This window comes from Pagrus pagrus (genome assembly GCF_965226575.1).
Source record: "Pagrus pagrus genome assembly, chromosome: 19".
Lineage (NCBI taxonomy): Eukaryota > Metazoa > Chordata > Actinopteri > Spariformes > Sparidae > Pagrus > Pagrus pagrus.
The window spans coordinates 1,984,381-2,000,456 of NC_140203.1; the positions used below are offsets into that span (position 1 = coordinate 1,984,381).

Sequence of the window (16,076 nt, forward strand, 5' to 3'; positions counted from 1 at the left end):
TGCAGACAACAGGGAGTGTCGTGCACGCAGCAACACTTGTGGGTGATGGGCGGAGATAATGAGCAGAAATTCAAAAGGATGCATAATGAGATTTCCTTTAACAAATGACGGCTGTGACAATTATCAGCATCATTGGCTGCGAAGTTAATAAAATCTGTTTGAATCTTGTTTTAGGTGCATTTTATTTTACGACGTGATGTCAGAGCCTCCTGTGGATCGCCTGATTTGAAAAAAATGAACCAGTAGAACTGATTTCTTTGTTCGACTAAAGCGGCGCTGATGATATCTGGTTGGTATTTTTCAAAATAAAAGCTGCAACCAGCCACATGGGATTGAACAGAGGTGGAAACTATGTGGCCGGTCCCGTGTGTCCGTACTGAACACAGTCGCTGAGGACATTTTACTGAGGGAAGTAAACGTATTGTAAGTGTCAAATTCAGAATGAGTGTATATTTACGAAACGATCTTTGCTGCAACTTATAAGGAGGAAAAAAAACCTAATTAACTTCCTGAGAAGTCCTGATTCGACACGCATCACAGAAATATATCACGTTATTCTGACGACTGGGCTGCAGATCAAACAAACAGTATATCGCTCATGTTACCTCGTAATGTCACGCATGCGTGTTTGCACTTCTGATTGGTCAACACAGACGCATTGCCAGATGACATCACAGTACACGAAGCAAAAGTTGACCCAGATTCAACCTTTGTTGGCGGACCACGCCACTCTGCTTCCATTACACGTTTCTAAAGATCGATGACCCTCCTGCCTGTTGCTGTTTAGTCACATGTTGTAGCATGCAGACAAGGAGGAGACAAGGAGGAGACAGAGCTGCCATGATGGAGAAGATACGGTGGACTCAGATGCAGGAGACGACAGGCAGGAAGTGCATTGGATAAAGTTAAAGGTGCAATATGCAAGAACTGGCCACGAGTCAACTCATGCAAAAAAGGGGTGAAGCACATCAAGAGAAGAAGCTGCTAATTAGAGCTGTTGATCATTTTAAACCATTTTTGAGTTTTTCAACCATAATTCTTACACATCGCACCTTTAATTCAGGATCAATGGCAACACAACGAACAGACACAACAGCAGGATCAGGTGAAACTCTGAACCGTAGCCGACTTTAACGCAAAGTGAACTAACGAGGGGATGAGGTGCGGGCGGGGGAAAAACACCGGGCTAAGCTAACGAAGGAGACGCAGCCCAGGTGTGGAGGTGAAGTCAGGCTGGTGAGGAGCAGAGGAGCAGGAGGGACGCCGCGACAACACAAACACAATGAAGCTGAGGTGACGGGACCACGACGAAGGCTGAGCTGTGAGGTACGTGCTCCTGTTTTTTTTCTAACCTTTTTAATACATTTTCAAGCTAAATGCGTTGTGCACTTACACCTCGTGTCACACTTGATGAGTCTGATTTCTAACACGTTGACTCTGTTAGCCACCTGTACAGTCCACACCTTCATCCTGTAACCAGAAAAAACAAAGAGCAGGAGAACAGCACTTCATGTGAGAGGCTTGTACAGAAAAACAACACCGTGACTCTGATAATCCAACAGGGTCGATCTGAAGTACTCCGAAGAAATTAAAGAAAAAAATAAACCGCCATCCTCAGAGGAGGTTAATTAGCTTTTAGCAACGGAGGATACCGATACTTGAGCTACTATCTGTGAAAGTAAACAATTAGTTGATCAATTCTGTCTGATTAAAACAACACGAGTTGCATCTTATTTTTATTGTGGATTATATTTAAAGGCTTTTCAGCTCATCAAACCGACTTCGGGAGAGGTGACTCTAGTTGACCCGCTTTTTCATTAAGAATAACACTTAAACATATAATATGGAGGAATTCTGCATTTAAATGTCTAAAAACGACCAGACCCGAGTTTACTCAGGGTAACAAAGTCGAGATGGAACAAAACGTGAATAAAACATTAAGACTTTACCTCGTCGGGAACATTTGTGTCTGAGTCAAGTCGGATAGATTTTCATCAGTGGTGGTTTATCCGCCCCAAACAGCCAGATTACTTTACGGTACGTTAGCTGTAATCGAACGTTTGAGAAAAATGGGACAGCACTCAGCAGAGACTCTGGTTCTGGTTCTGGTTCTCTCTCTCCTCTCTGTAACGTTACCTTCATGAAGTAAAGTCCATTTCCCCTCCAGCTCCAGTCAGCAGTCAACATTACAGAACAGAAACACCCGACGATGGAGGTCACCTCCGGATCACTGCTGCAGTCAGGCTGATAAACAGGAGTGAAGATAAATCCACTAAATCCACATCCATTAATCCCACAAGTTACAAAGTAATCTCTGAGTTCTCCTCACATTGGATCAGAGCAGAATCTGTTGAGACTCCAGGTGTTTATTCCTCCTGAGGGTTTGGATCAGAACCCGATTCAACACTCAGCAAACATCCTTTGTTTTGCTTTGACTTGAAATTACGTACATAGATTTGTACCTAAAGAAATGTAAAGTTGCAATGTGAAATAAGTTTTGACACGTTTGCAGAAATGAGTTGTAAATCCAGAAAACTTTCTCGTGAACAAACCAAAACTTTTGTAAATCTGTCAGAATATTATCACCCCAAACTTTAAAAGTCATCTCTGCGCTCTCCTCCCGTCGGTCAGAATCAGGTGCGACTTGCTTCATTATTTTTATCTTGTTGTTACGAACTTTTAATCCTCTATAAATGAAAACATTTAAACGAAGTATCGCACTACGTGTCGGTGAACGCTTCATTGAACCTGCTTTGTTGCGACTGAATGCGCCGTCAGCCTCCTCTGATCATGTGAGCTGATGAGGTCCACCACAGCGCTGCACCCTCGGGTCACCGCGGTCACGTCACCCCTCACATGCAGCCGCACCGTCCGGTCCTGTTCATAGTGTGGGAACGCGTAGTTGAATCCAGACCACCACTCTGAGCACAATGCCCCTAAAGGTGGTTATCTCATTGCCCGAGTCAGTGATCAGGGTTTTTGTCTTGTCACCTTTTTTTTTTCTCACTCGACCAGCAGCAGACGGCTCAATCCACTCCATCAGATCACAGCTCCTCTCTCCGTATCTCCTCCCTTTCCCTCCTTTTCTTCTCCTTTCCTCTCAATAATGGTCAATCCCACATCAATACGCGGGGCTCCATTCACTCCCTCTATTCCCCGAGGTGGCCTCATTACCCCAGGGTGTTTTGTTTGTTTGTTCCTCGGTTAAAGGAGCTGAATTGAGCAGCCGGCAGGGGTGGACTGCCGGGAGAGGAGGACGGAGAAGGGGGGAGGATGGGATGGGGAGGGGGGGACAGGGAGGAGAGGACGCAGGGGGTCCTGGTGGATCTGAAGGGGGACAGAGCGGAGATCACAGGGTGGGAGGTCAAGGGAGCGTGGTGCTGATGACTGAATCAGTGATAACAGGAGCGACGTAAAGTCCAGATGAAACCGGACTTTGAGAGTGTGAAGCGTCTGTGTCCCGATGTATTTCCAAGATTTGGAGGAGTTTGTCGACCGACTCTCTTAACCTGCCGATGTCAGCAGCAGATGTTTGTGAACACACCGTCTGTTTCAACTGATCCAAAACCAGAACGTCACCAGACTCCCTTAACAAATCGCACTATTTTAAGAGTTGTTCCATGAGGAGAAACTCAACAAACTTTTGTGAAACGGCTACGACAAATTCAAAATCATTGATGCCTTCTTGTAAATTCAGAATAAAATGTAATACATGAATCCAACTATCATCCACAATATCACCAGACTCCCTCAACAAATCAGCTAATTTTAGGAGTTGTTGAGTAGCATAAAACTTTATAAACATTATGAAACGCTACCTATGACAGTTTCTGAATCATTGTCTCCTTCTTGTAACTTCAGCATTAAATGAAAACAGTAAGTTGTTTGTTTCCTTGTAAAAAGTGTCAGTTTGTGGCAGCATGGCTGCACCAGCCTGTCTGCTTCTGTGTCTACAGTGCTAAAGTCTTACCTGCCAACATTTAGCAGCTGTTTGAACACACTGTTTACACTGATTTCACCATTTACACTCAATTTATGAAAGAAGAAACATTTTATTGATCTAAACATGTCACACTTTACAAATACACCGAACAGTAACCATTATAGGCTACTTCTTTGTCCCCGTGGAGAAAGTCACCAGACTCCCTTTAAAAATTGTTCAATTTAGGGAGTTGTTGAGTTAGGAGAAACTTTATATACGTTTTAAAATGCCGCCTGATAAATTCTTCATTATTTTGGTCTTCTTGTAAATTTGGCAAATGTTTAATGAGCTGTTTGGAGCCATTTGATGTTTTTTTTGGTTGTTTTTTTACGTTTTAGCTGCTTCAGTTGTTCAGCAGAACGCTGCAACTCTGTTTTATTGTGAAGCTCCAGAAATGTTTTGTGGACGACGAGACTTCACCTGACTTTATATCAGCATGGAGGGAGGAGATGATGACTGAAGTTTAATTTTTGTTCCTTTGTTTCCTCTGTTCCTTTAACATGACATTGATTTCAGGTGAAGAAAGACTTTATTTTGAATCCAGTGTTTTTGTATTTGAAGCGAGTCGTATTTATAGCGCGGGGTGACAGTTGTTTTCAGTGAATTTTTAAAGAGCTCTTGAGAACTCTTTGTCCATAAAGACAGATGAAAAATCCTCGTAACAACCACAAATATTCTGCAAACTAACCAGGGCTATCATTGTAGCCGTAATTATGCAACCGTACACACAGAGACACAAACGCATCATGCAAATACTCAGACACCTGTAGGATAAAGTTAAAAGCTGAGTTTTAGTTGCGTTCAGAAACAGGAGAAGGTCGACACCAGACAGAAAAGGGGCAGACATCCAGAAGTTGCCTGCCTTTTGAAGGCTGAAGGCTGAAACGATGAGTAACAAGCACAGCAGACAATCTGGCAGAGAATAAATAGGAATGGGCCTGTAGCCTCTGTATGTGCCGTATATACTGCAAAGCTACTGGGGAAGTGGGAACAGGTGTGCAGGTGGGCGGGAGAGGTCAGCTCGTATACGGGAAAGTCAGAGAGCAGATAGGAAACGTGGCGTCACATTCACCTCTTTCCTTGCAGAGTGCACAGCGAGGTCTCCGCTCAACGCCTGCCCAGTCGGCAGCGTGGAGCCGGTCCAAGGCTCCCCTGCCATTTTGAGCCCATTTTTCTGCAGGTTACTTACCTGCCAGGGGCAACACGAGAGCTTCAAATCTCTGGCTTTGACAGAGAAGTGGTGCAGAAACAGAGGGAAACAGATGACGGGGAGGAGAAATCCTGGGAGAGCTGAAAATATCAGAAACTGCAGTGAAGCAAACCAGAGAAACGACTGATGGACTTACAGAATGAGAAGTCTGTATTCACCTGCTGGAAGAAAGAAAATACATCTAAAAAGCTCCTGCGACAACTCTGGCTGCAACTAATTATTAAGACATCAATTATTCATTTAAACCCATGAAATGTTAAAGAGGCAGTCGTGTAAAGCGTCGATCACGTCGCCTTCATGCAACGTCTTCAAACTGCTTGTTTTGTTCGACCGACGGTCCAAAAACTGAAACTCATTTCTTTCACTGTCAAACGTGATGAAGACGAGCAGCAGATCTTCAGATGTAACAACCTGGAGCCTGCAAGTATAAAAAAAACAACTGAACTATTAATCAGTTACTAAAATAGCTGATAGTTGTCGGCTTACACGCTTGTTTTACTCATAATCACTGAGCATTACGCTGTCGGATAAACTAGAAATACTAAATTAGAAATAACAGATTTATCAGAAACGTTCTACCTGAAACTTCACACTAAGTAAAAGGAAAAACACTGATGTTAAAATGTTCTCGCTCAAGTGCAAAAATATTTATGCACTTTAAAACTTTGAATGCATTTTTCTTCTACTTGTATTTGAGTATTTTTCACATTGTCGTTTCGCTGCTTTCACCTGGGTAAAGAATGTGAACACTCGCCTTTACGTCGTGAAGCGATTTAAAATCTGCATCATGAGATGTAAGAATTCTCTCTGACCACACAAAGAACGTGCTCCTCATATTTTTAGGGGCTGATTTCTTTTTATTCTGGTGGTTCTGAATAGAGAATGACACACTCACACACACCTACACACACACACACTTTGCACCTTGTGAAGGACACGCAGGCCGATTAATTACTAGAAGCACGTCGTTTTAAATCTGGTGGAAGGACAGCCTGTTGTTCCTGCAGAATGGGTTGTAATTAAAGGAAGCCGAGCTGCGGCGGCGGAAAAGGCCACACATCAGCCCCTCGTGGGCCTGGACGCCGCTGATGGGAATTTATGGTTCTCCTTCGCGAGGCGTACGTGCTCGCCGTGCAGCTTTTCGAAAGCCAGACGCGTTAACTTCAGGATCACCTGCAGCCGCTCGCTGTTAACTGTTCTGACGCAAAGAAACCTGAGGGTTCAATGAGCGCACTTTACCGCACACTGAAAATGCTCTTATGTATACAAAATGTCAGCTGTCATGCTTATATTATATTTGTTCAGTAAGGAGAGGTTAGCGAGAGACGATAAGCAGCTACAGTCAATGGGATGTAGAACAGGAAGCCACAAATCAAAGCTCGCACACAACAAGAAGTACAATTTAGCATAGACAAATTTGAGCACGCTCTCTCCCCAAACAAAAACTGGATTGATTTTATATGAGTCCTCTTCAGCAGAGGGATTTATTTGAACAAGCCCAAAGTGTCTACTTCACTAGGCAATGAAAACTGGATACCCCCCCTGCCCACGTTAAACTCCCCTGCTCCCTTCTCCCCTCGCTCTCTCGCCGTGAAAATGATTTCTATTTCATCTCAGTCTTTCTCATTTTCCTCTTTTCTTTCATGTTCTTCCTCATCACATCCTCTCTTTTCATTTCCCTCCCGTATCTCAGGGCCTGTGTATACGTCTGCCTGTGTTTTTTTTTTTTACCTCTCTGTGCATTTTTACACCTCTATCCCTCTCCTCTTTTTTTTTCTTCTTGCCATTCGGTTCTTTCCCTATCGCTCCATAAAACACTCCTTCTACCCGCTGCTTTCTGACGTCTCTCCTTCCACCTCCATCCATCTCCTCCTCACTCTCTCCCTCCCTTTCCCTCTCTATCCCCTCCCGACAGCCCCCCCACACCATCATCCCCTCCCCAACCGCCACCGCCGCCGCCACCGCCACCGCCACCTCACTCGCTCTCACAGCCGTTCACTCCATTTTTCTGCACATGAGATTTGCCTAACAATAAGTGGCTCTGCCCAAGGTCAGATAAGAGAAGCACAGCCCAGGAAGCCACAGCCACTGTTTCTTTCATCCCTTTTTTTTTTTTTTTCCTCCTCTCTCTCCTCACAGCTTTCGAATTATCTCTGCAGCACATAATAATAATTACTGGGGACGGCAACACAGAGATAAGAATGCAGGAGCTGAAATGGCGAGAGAGAGAGAAGAAGAGGGAGAGAGAGAGAGAGAGAAGGGGGACAGGTTAGAGAAACTATAGAAGCAAGAAGCAGCGTCGTAAAGGTATATTAGAGAGAAACTGCGAGGCGTGAGAGAATAAAGAAGCTGGGAGGTAGATGACAATGTAGAGAAGAAGAAGAAGAAATACAAGAGGAAACAAAGAGAGCAGTGCAGAAAAAAGAAATTATGAAAGCACAGGGCCGGTGTTTGTGCTATAGTTTCTCTTATTGTCAACAAAATCAATGAAAAGACCAAACTGACAATGTGTGGAGGAGTCTGAGAGACGGCCCGAACCATCAATTCCTACTGAACACATGAATTTAAAAAACACACTGTCGAGGGGTTAAAAAAAAAAAAAGCCAAAGACGCTGTAGCTTTTAGCAAACACAAGAAAATGGTGCATTTGTGGGACTATTTTCAGCAGCGGATTAACGCACATTTGATGCTTTTAGTGAGCATTTACCAGTCCAGCATCCCCGAGGATTTACGTTCATATAACGTACTGTAAGTCTGCGCTTTATGATTTACGTCCAGTAAACCCATGTTATGTACAAACACAAGTAAAGTGAGGGTGTGGATGTGGATGTGTGGCCTGGATGTTCCTTAACACAGACGTACAGTTAACATTGGTCTTTTTCGGTTTGGGTTAGCTTTAGGTTACGTCCAACCCGCTCGGCAGAATAAATGCAAACATTTCTGATATGTTGCATTTCTTCAGGTTCAGTTTTTAGGTTGTTAGGTAAAAATAACCACCTGTTTTTTTTCAAAATACCTGTGTTGGTCGCTTCGATCACAGAGGGAAACATCTCCAGGTGTTGCGGTCGGCTGTTCGGAAGCTTTGTTGGCAGAAACGTTACCTGCTAACAATATGTCCTGGTGACTGGGCTGTGATTAAGCTCTGGGTAGGTTTGGGGCACAAAACCACTTGGTAAGCGTTAGGAGAACATCATGGTTTGGTTTACCGGGTTCTGTCGCCACAGGAAACAGCTAGAAATTGACCCAACATCCCACTAGAAATGCCTGTTTTTGGCTGGAAAATGTTGTGATGTGTCTTTAAACAGACAGTGGTCCCACGGTGAGCAGCTGTGTCTTCCTTAGCTGGCAGAGTGAGTGAGTTCATGAGCAGAGACATGGTGCAATCTTCAGTGTCCCCCTCAACAATGTGCTTTTGAGAATATTCCCTTTCAAAGCAGATTTAGATTTTCACCCCTACATTTTCTTATTTTACGAGGTTCAGCGCCCGATGAGCAACGAAGGTAGAAGTTTGGGGGAAGGTAGGGATGTCCTACCCGCTGTCTTAGAAATGTGTGTGATTTACTAAAGCGTTGCCACCCAACCATCTTCATCGTAGTTTCTTTTCCATAACAACAATCTCTCTCTGGCAGTCGTTGCCATGTGAAGGTGTTGAAGAAGCAGAGAAGGTAATAAAGGGTTTTCTTCTGTGTGGATGGAGCTGGTGTTTACAGCAGAGGACGACGACTCAACGTAAACTGCAATGTGTGTGTTAATGGTGACGAGGGAACAGTAACCAAAAATAAATAACGTTGACAGTCTTCTATTTTAACTGAAGACTTCTCTCCCAAGAAAAAACACAATAAGTCACTCATGTAATGTTTGTTTATGTTCAAGTGACTTAAAACCGGAGAGGTGACGGGAGCTAAAGTCTCGTCCATCAGCGGCGGCGAAGAGAAGATTGGTCGACAAAATGTTGATGTTTGAAACGTGATTTGACCATGTTCACCTCGTTCCCCAGCCGTAACCAAGTTTTTATTTTAAGCCGACCCACGCTGCTTCCATGGTTTCTATGCGTAAACCAAACCGGACCCACAGCGGTGTCGGACCAGAAAACAGTTACATTTCTGTGATTTTGTGTTTTGGACGACACCGCTCAATTATTTTTGTCGTTTTTACGAGAAGCAGATGTTTAAAAAATTACGACAACAAATGAGCTATTAAGGAGTAAATCTCTGTCTGAGTCTGCTGCACCCAGACGAAGAGTCGCAAGACAAATCTTCATTAAATTTTGTCAAACTTCAGCTCAGTATCGTCAAACCCCGGCGAGAGGAAAACGCCAGCGGACACCAAACAAAGGAAATTGCTTTCTTTCTTTTTAATGCCGGCATGTGGCTCAGTAGCATCTCTGCACCTGTGACAATACACCGCTCACTGTCACATCAGACCTGCTCTCTGCAGGGGTCAAATTGCCATTTTGCTACAAGATGAAGTGTCCCCCCGAATTGATTATATTTCCACAATCACTCTGGGAAAAAGAAGAAAAGAGGACAATTTCTCTTTATGAGTTGTTACACCTGCGCACACGCTCGTCTGCTGAGCTCACCGCTGTGACCACGACCTGCAGAGTCAATCAGAACATACACATTAGGACTTTCAGAAGTTAGGACGCGTTTTAAAGGACAAGTTCACGCAAAAATAAAACACTCAGTCAGAATCTGCAGACGGAAAGTCGTAACTAATCACAGCTACTCAGATTACTGCCATTAAATCTATTTTTTAAGGGTATTTGTACTTTTTCAAGTATCTAAGTTCATACTTAAGTATGCATTACACCATATAATCTACTTAGTTACTCTAAACCTTTTATCTGCATCATATCGTGGCCAATAAAGTCGTCCGATCACAAACAGGCCAATGAAAACCCTGACATGTGGATAAAAAACACAAAACTGTTACTAATGCAACAGTTAAAAAGTAACTAATACTCTGAGAGAGAGGAATAATTTACACTTTTAACTGTATTCCTGCCTGAATACAGATTTTCAGGACTCTTTCTATCACTGATTGACAGTCAGGTTTCACAAAACAGCGTTGCAGCTTTCTCCTGAACAACTGAAGTAGCTGGGGACAAAAAAAAACATTAGCTGGCTCCATAGAGTTCATCTGGCATAATCCAGAAAACCCAAATTGATTTGAAAAGATGTTATTTACACTCTTGACGTGCGACCTTCAGCATCTAGTCAGACAGAGTGCGTATAATGTAAAATGACTTTTTTTTAATTAAAAGACGTTATTTACTGTACAGCTTCTTTACAGCCAGAAGGTTCACTGTCGCCGCTAAGCTAAAGCTCGACCACACATGCATGGATTTTTGTCCAGAAGATTTGCATGGAAATATTTAAAAAAATGATTTCATGGGTTCTTATTAACGTACGAACATTCGTGCTGGGGAAAAATATTCTGCCGGACCTCGATGTCAGCTGATTTCTGCCTGCGGAGATGTTTAACCAATGAAATCCTTTGTTTCAGATGATGTCCAGCTCAAAATGGGAGACGACCACCTCAACAACCAGGTCAAGGACAATATCTGGCTGGAGATCGTCCAGCAGCTGGGATACAGTGAAGAAGGTAATGCAGCTGATGTTCACTTGATGTGTTATGTGTCATCATCCAGGCTGAACGATTTGGGCCTCAATCAGGAAACATAAATGACCAAATCTGATCGTGAAGTGTAATTATTTTAAAAAATGCAACATGGCACCACGGATAAATCTCACCGGACCTGCTGTACGTAGCTGTCATGCAGAAAACTTGCATGCAGATTTTCTGTTTTGCCTCATTTCACATTTCACAAACTATTTTAGAGCCATTTTAAGGTTTTTTTGTTGTTGTTGTCTCCAGCTGCTTCAGTTGTTTAGCAGAATGCTGCAACTCTGTTTTGCTGTGACGCTCCAGAAATGTTTTGTTGACTACAAAACTTCACCTGACTTGAGGAGATAATGAATAAAATGTACTTTTCTGGGTGAACTGTTCCTTTTTGAAGAGTCGGTCAGACAAAAATACACAACACACAGCCGAGCGCACCGGCCGTCCTGCCCCACCTCACCCCTGACCTCTATATCTGAGGGAGCAGGGTAAGCCTCCTAGTCCCTAAGCTGCTGTTTCCAAACACACACACACACACACCGCCACCTCCACCCACCCATGTCTCACCCCTCAGCACTCCACCCCCAACCCCCAGAGGACCTGCTATCAGCTGGGCTGAGCCCTTCTGCACCAGCCTGATATCCACACAGGATTGGAGGGAGGGGCAGCGGCTGGTGGAAGTACAGAGAGCTGTGATTTACAGTGAGAGACAGACAGAGAATAAGAATCAGCCTCTCTCTGAATGTCTGTTTGTTGTTCCTGTCTGTTTGTCTGTCTTTTGTGTGCAGCAGCCACACATGCACGTGTGTGTCCTTCTTCTCTCTCTGCATGTAGCGATGATTATCACAATGTATTATTACTTCAAACGATGGCAGATTAGCCCCCACCTTCCCGTTCAACCCCCACCTCATGATTCATCCCATCTCTGCATCCAGCCGCCACCCCTGCGTCACCCCTCAGAGTGTCGGGGTGTCGTAATGCCGTTCTGGCCTCTTCTTATCTCGCAACTCAGACCCCGTCACCCGGGTGACCCATGAACTAACCATCAAGAGGGGAAGAGGAGGAGGAGGAGGAGGAGGAGGGACTCAGGGAGGCTGAATGGGTGACTGCAGGGAGGATGAGGGAGGAAGGAGGGGATGCTAAAAAGCAGAGGAGGAGTTTGAAGAGTGAAAGGCAGAGTGGGTGGTGAGGAAACAGGAGGGCTTCTCTTGTGATCAGTTTAACTCCACCTGACTGACTCGAGTTTAGTCCGAGGATTAGTTAAAGTCCAACGAGTATTTGAATTCTCTTCACTTCTCGTGTAAGAAAATATAAAACACAAATAGCGCAGCTGTGTTGCATCATTTTGCCTTTTTAAAAAAGAGACGATTGAATTATTGTGTAACATTCGATCTTCTGAGTGGATGTTTCCACCTGCAACTGCTGACTGACATCTGAGCGTCTGACTGAAGCTCTGTACAGACGACGAATGTTGATAGAAGACTGTTAACGTTGGACGTTGAACACATCTCAGTCCTCTGTCCTCTTCCAGCATTTAGCATTTGGGTGGATCCGGTGTGCAGTTGAATTTTGTGCTAGCTGGCAGGCTAGACTAACTAGCTTACTCAGTACTTTTCGTCATGTTATCCACCTTGTGCATTTCAGCAACAGGAAGGTGCTCCAGCTGCTTTGTTTGGTCTTCAATTTTTGTTACACTTGTAGGAAAGCTCCTTAAATCCCAGCAGCGATCAATTAATCTAATATTCTGACAAGTCCAGTTTCTGTGTCTGTCACAGGCCTTTAATAAGCAAGTCCAGTCATTTAATTTGGCCTGAATGATATGATTAGATGAGCCTTTAATAGCTGTTCAATGTTTCAATGTTCAATGTTTTCATTGTCAATCACTATAAAAATGTTTTCTCACATGTGAGTGAGACATGAGGTAGTTAAACATGGCTGACGATGACACCGGGCTCACAGCTCACAGTACAAAGCCACTGAGCTGAAGAACGAGGCGCAGCGACAGACTGCAGCTAGCACAAAGCACACAGCCCCTGAGTCAAGCTAACTCAGCTAGCACAAAGCACACACCAGCAGCAGTGAGCAAACACCGGGTAGCGTTTCAGATCGAAGTACATTTATGCTGGCTGTTTTGCTTGTGTCTATAGACGATGTCAGTACCCACGCTGCCGTGGTTGTAGTTTTTTCATTGGAGCTGTAGTTTTTTTTTTTGTGCTCAAAAAGTAATCGTGGTTTATTCCTCCTGAAGGTCTGGATCTGCACACAACACTCGGCAAACATCTTTTGTTTTGTTTTGATAGAGAGCCCTCCGGTGGACGAAGTTGCAAAATGTACATTTAAGAAAGAAGTAATAAAATACAATAAAAACACACTGAATATGGAAAGTAAACGCAGATTGAGAATGATCGATTAAATGCTGAATGAGAGGCTGCAGAAGCAAGAGGAACAGGAAGTGACATCATGACTTCAGCTCTCTATTACCAGGGATTATTTCATGATGCTACCTCGTCTCCTCGCTCACCTCCCTCGCGTCTCTTCCTCCAGTCTCAGCTCCTCCCAACGAGACTGTGAGAAAGAGGGATGTGAGTGAGGGACGAGGGGAGACACCTGTGTCTCCTCCAGAAGACACCTCGCTTCTTGTCTCCTTGAGTTGCGTTTAAGGGATTCGACGACCCACCGTGATGACGACAGTACACGAGAGGACACGAGAACCACAAGTTAGCATAATAAAAATGATGGTATTAACTACATTTTTGACCACATAAGTTCTCAAGGGTAAACAAACACTGAGGTTCAGATTTTCTTCTTTTTAGAAAAAATGAATTTTAATTCCCGTTTATCTTAAATGTGTCCTCAGTGCTAATCTTTTCCTGATGGTGTGATTATTCCCGTATTTGATTTGGCAGCTCTGCAGCCATCGATGATCCAGTCAAATATGGATTACCGTGACGCGCTTAAGAAGCCTGATTCCACCAAATTCCCATTTTAAAAAATAGCATATTTTACAGATATTGTTTTTTAAAGCCTTCTTGGACTGTGCACTTTGACAAGTTAACCTGAAGAATAACATAAGATAATAAAGCTGTAGCTGCTAAAGATTTTAATCTTGAATATGTGGTCGTACGCAGAGATTTAACAGAGAACACATTCAGATCTGTCAACAATATCGCAACAACTACTTCATGAGAGATTTAAGGCGAAGCGGCTAATAGAAAAATGTCAGCGGATACGTTGAGAAAGCGCTGAGACAATGCTTCTGACAGCGATTGTACGTACGTCTGATTTGCATATTTTGTCTGTGCAAAATCCAGCACTCGGTCTGATGCGGAGGCAGACCTTATCTCTGTGTTTTTAGCTCGAAACCTGCCAATGAATGACTGTTAACCCTTCAGAAATTCATCATTTGGCCGCATTGATTAAAAGATGAGTGAACTTATTATGCATTAAAGCGTCATGTCAAAGCCCTGGCACGGCGAGATAGCGGCCTTATCTCTCCTCCTACCTGATAAGAGACAACATGGGAGAGAGACGGGGCAGCGGCGGTGGAGGAGGAGGAGGAGGAGGAGGATGATGGGGGAGAGGGAGAGGGAGAAGCAGAGCGGGAGGAGAGATACAAGATGGGAGGATGGGGTGAAGGGTGGTGGGAGGTGGAGAGGTGGCGGTTGTAATAAGAAGGGAGGGAGAGAAAAGGGAGCATACAGTAGATTCAGAGCAGAGGGGAGGGAAGGGAGAAATTGAGAGGGATGGTGGGAGAGATGGGAGACAGTTCTGGGGCATCTAATGTTCTCTCTGTCATGGCATCAGCCTTTCTCCATTCACTCGTCTTCCTCGCATCGCTTTTCTTTTTTTGTGCCTCTATTTGCATTTTTTGCTATTTTCTTCTCCACTGTCCAACGCTCCGACTCACTTTTTCCTTTTTTTATCCTCCCCCTCCCTCCCTCTCTCTCCCTCTCTCGCTCTCTCGCTCTTCGGTGGGTCTTTGAAGGGAGGTCATGAGGGAGACAATGCAAACACAGGCCCTCTGAATAGAGAATGGGAAGAGGACAGCTGTTGGAGATGACAGCGATGGCTGTTAAAACGCAATCTGTCTCTCTTCCCACCGGCCTGTTGCAGAACACACACACACACACACACACGCACACACACTGACTGCAGCTCACGTCTTTTCACAGAGGCCACAATGTCACAGCGACACTCCCAACTGTCAAACACGAGTGTGAGAGCACACACTTACGGGCATGTGTCATCGCACACACATATGTAAATGCACACGCTCTGCATAAATACGCTGTGGCTGGTACATGAACAATGAGCACATGGAGAAACACACGCATCCTGAAACACTTCAGGATTACTAACATGTTAGTAAGACGTCCAGATCATTTGATTTGAGATATAATTTGCAGGAATTCTGCATTATAACGTCTATAAACGACGAGACCTTTGTGATATATTATCCCAGATGTTTCCAACAATGTTCAGACCAGAGAAATCCACAAGTTTACTCGAGCTAACAGTGTGTTTCATCTGGTCGCCTGTCGCTACTTCCAGGATAGGAGTCACATAAGAGATTTTCATCAGCAGTGTTGGTTGTTTGATGGTGTTTACATCAATAGTGAAGCCCGTCTGACGGCAGGAACATTTGAGTTTAATCCGCCCCAAACAGCCAGTTTACTTTACTGTTCACTAGCTGTAAGCTAACGCTAGTGATCAACGTGTCCATGTTTTAAATTCAGGTCAACTCTGACTGAGCTCAGCACTCAGCAGGGACTCTGGTTCTGGTTCTGGTTCTCTCTCTCCTCTCTGTAACGTTACGTTCATGTAGTAAAGTCCATTTCCCCTCCAGCTCCAGTCAGCAGTCAACATTACAGAACAGAAACACCCGACAGTGGAGGTCACCTCTGGATCACTGCTGCAGTCAGGCTGATAAACAGGAGTGAAGATAAATCCACTTTTTAATCTCTGAGCTCTCCTCCCGTCGGTGAACGGCTCCAGGTCAGAGCAGAATCTGATGAGACTCTGGGTGTTAATTCCTCCAGAAGGTCTGGATCTACAACGCTCAGCAAACATATTTTGTCTTGGTTTGATAGAAAGACACCTCGCTGCAAAAGTTCCATATTTACAGCCTGAAACAATAAAATACAATAAAAACACTTTGAAGTAAAAGTTCTGCACTGATAATGTTAAAACTGTGTAATATTAAATTAACTGAAAATGAATCATAATGAACAAAAAAGTGTAATACTGTAATATGTGATA

The 16,076-nt window shown here is 44.0% G+C and overlaps 1 long non-coding RNA gene across 1 annotated transcript; it reads left to right on the plus strand.

The window, feature by feature from the left end:
* The first annotated feature begins 1,210 nt into the window (after positions 1-1,210).
* On the plus strand, positions 1,211-15,872 carry LOC311274677. The gene is made up of 3 exons (XR_014624778.1): positions 1,211-1,326; positions 10,701-10,799; positions 15,664-15,872. It is a non-coding gene; the product is annotated as an uncharacterized lncRNA (long non-coding RNA).
* The last annotated feature ends 204 nt before the right edge of the window (positions 15,873-16,076 follow it).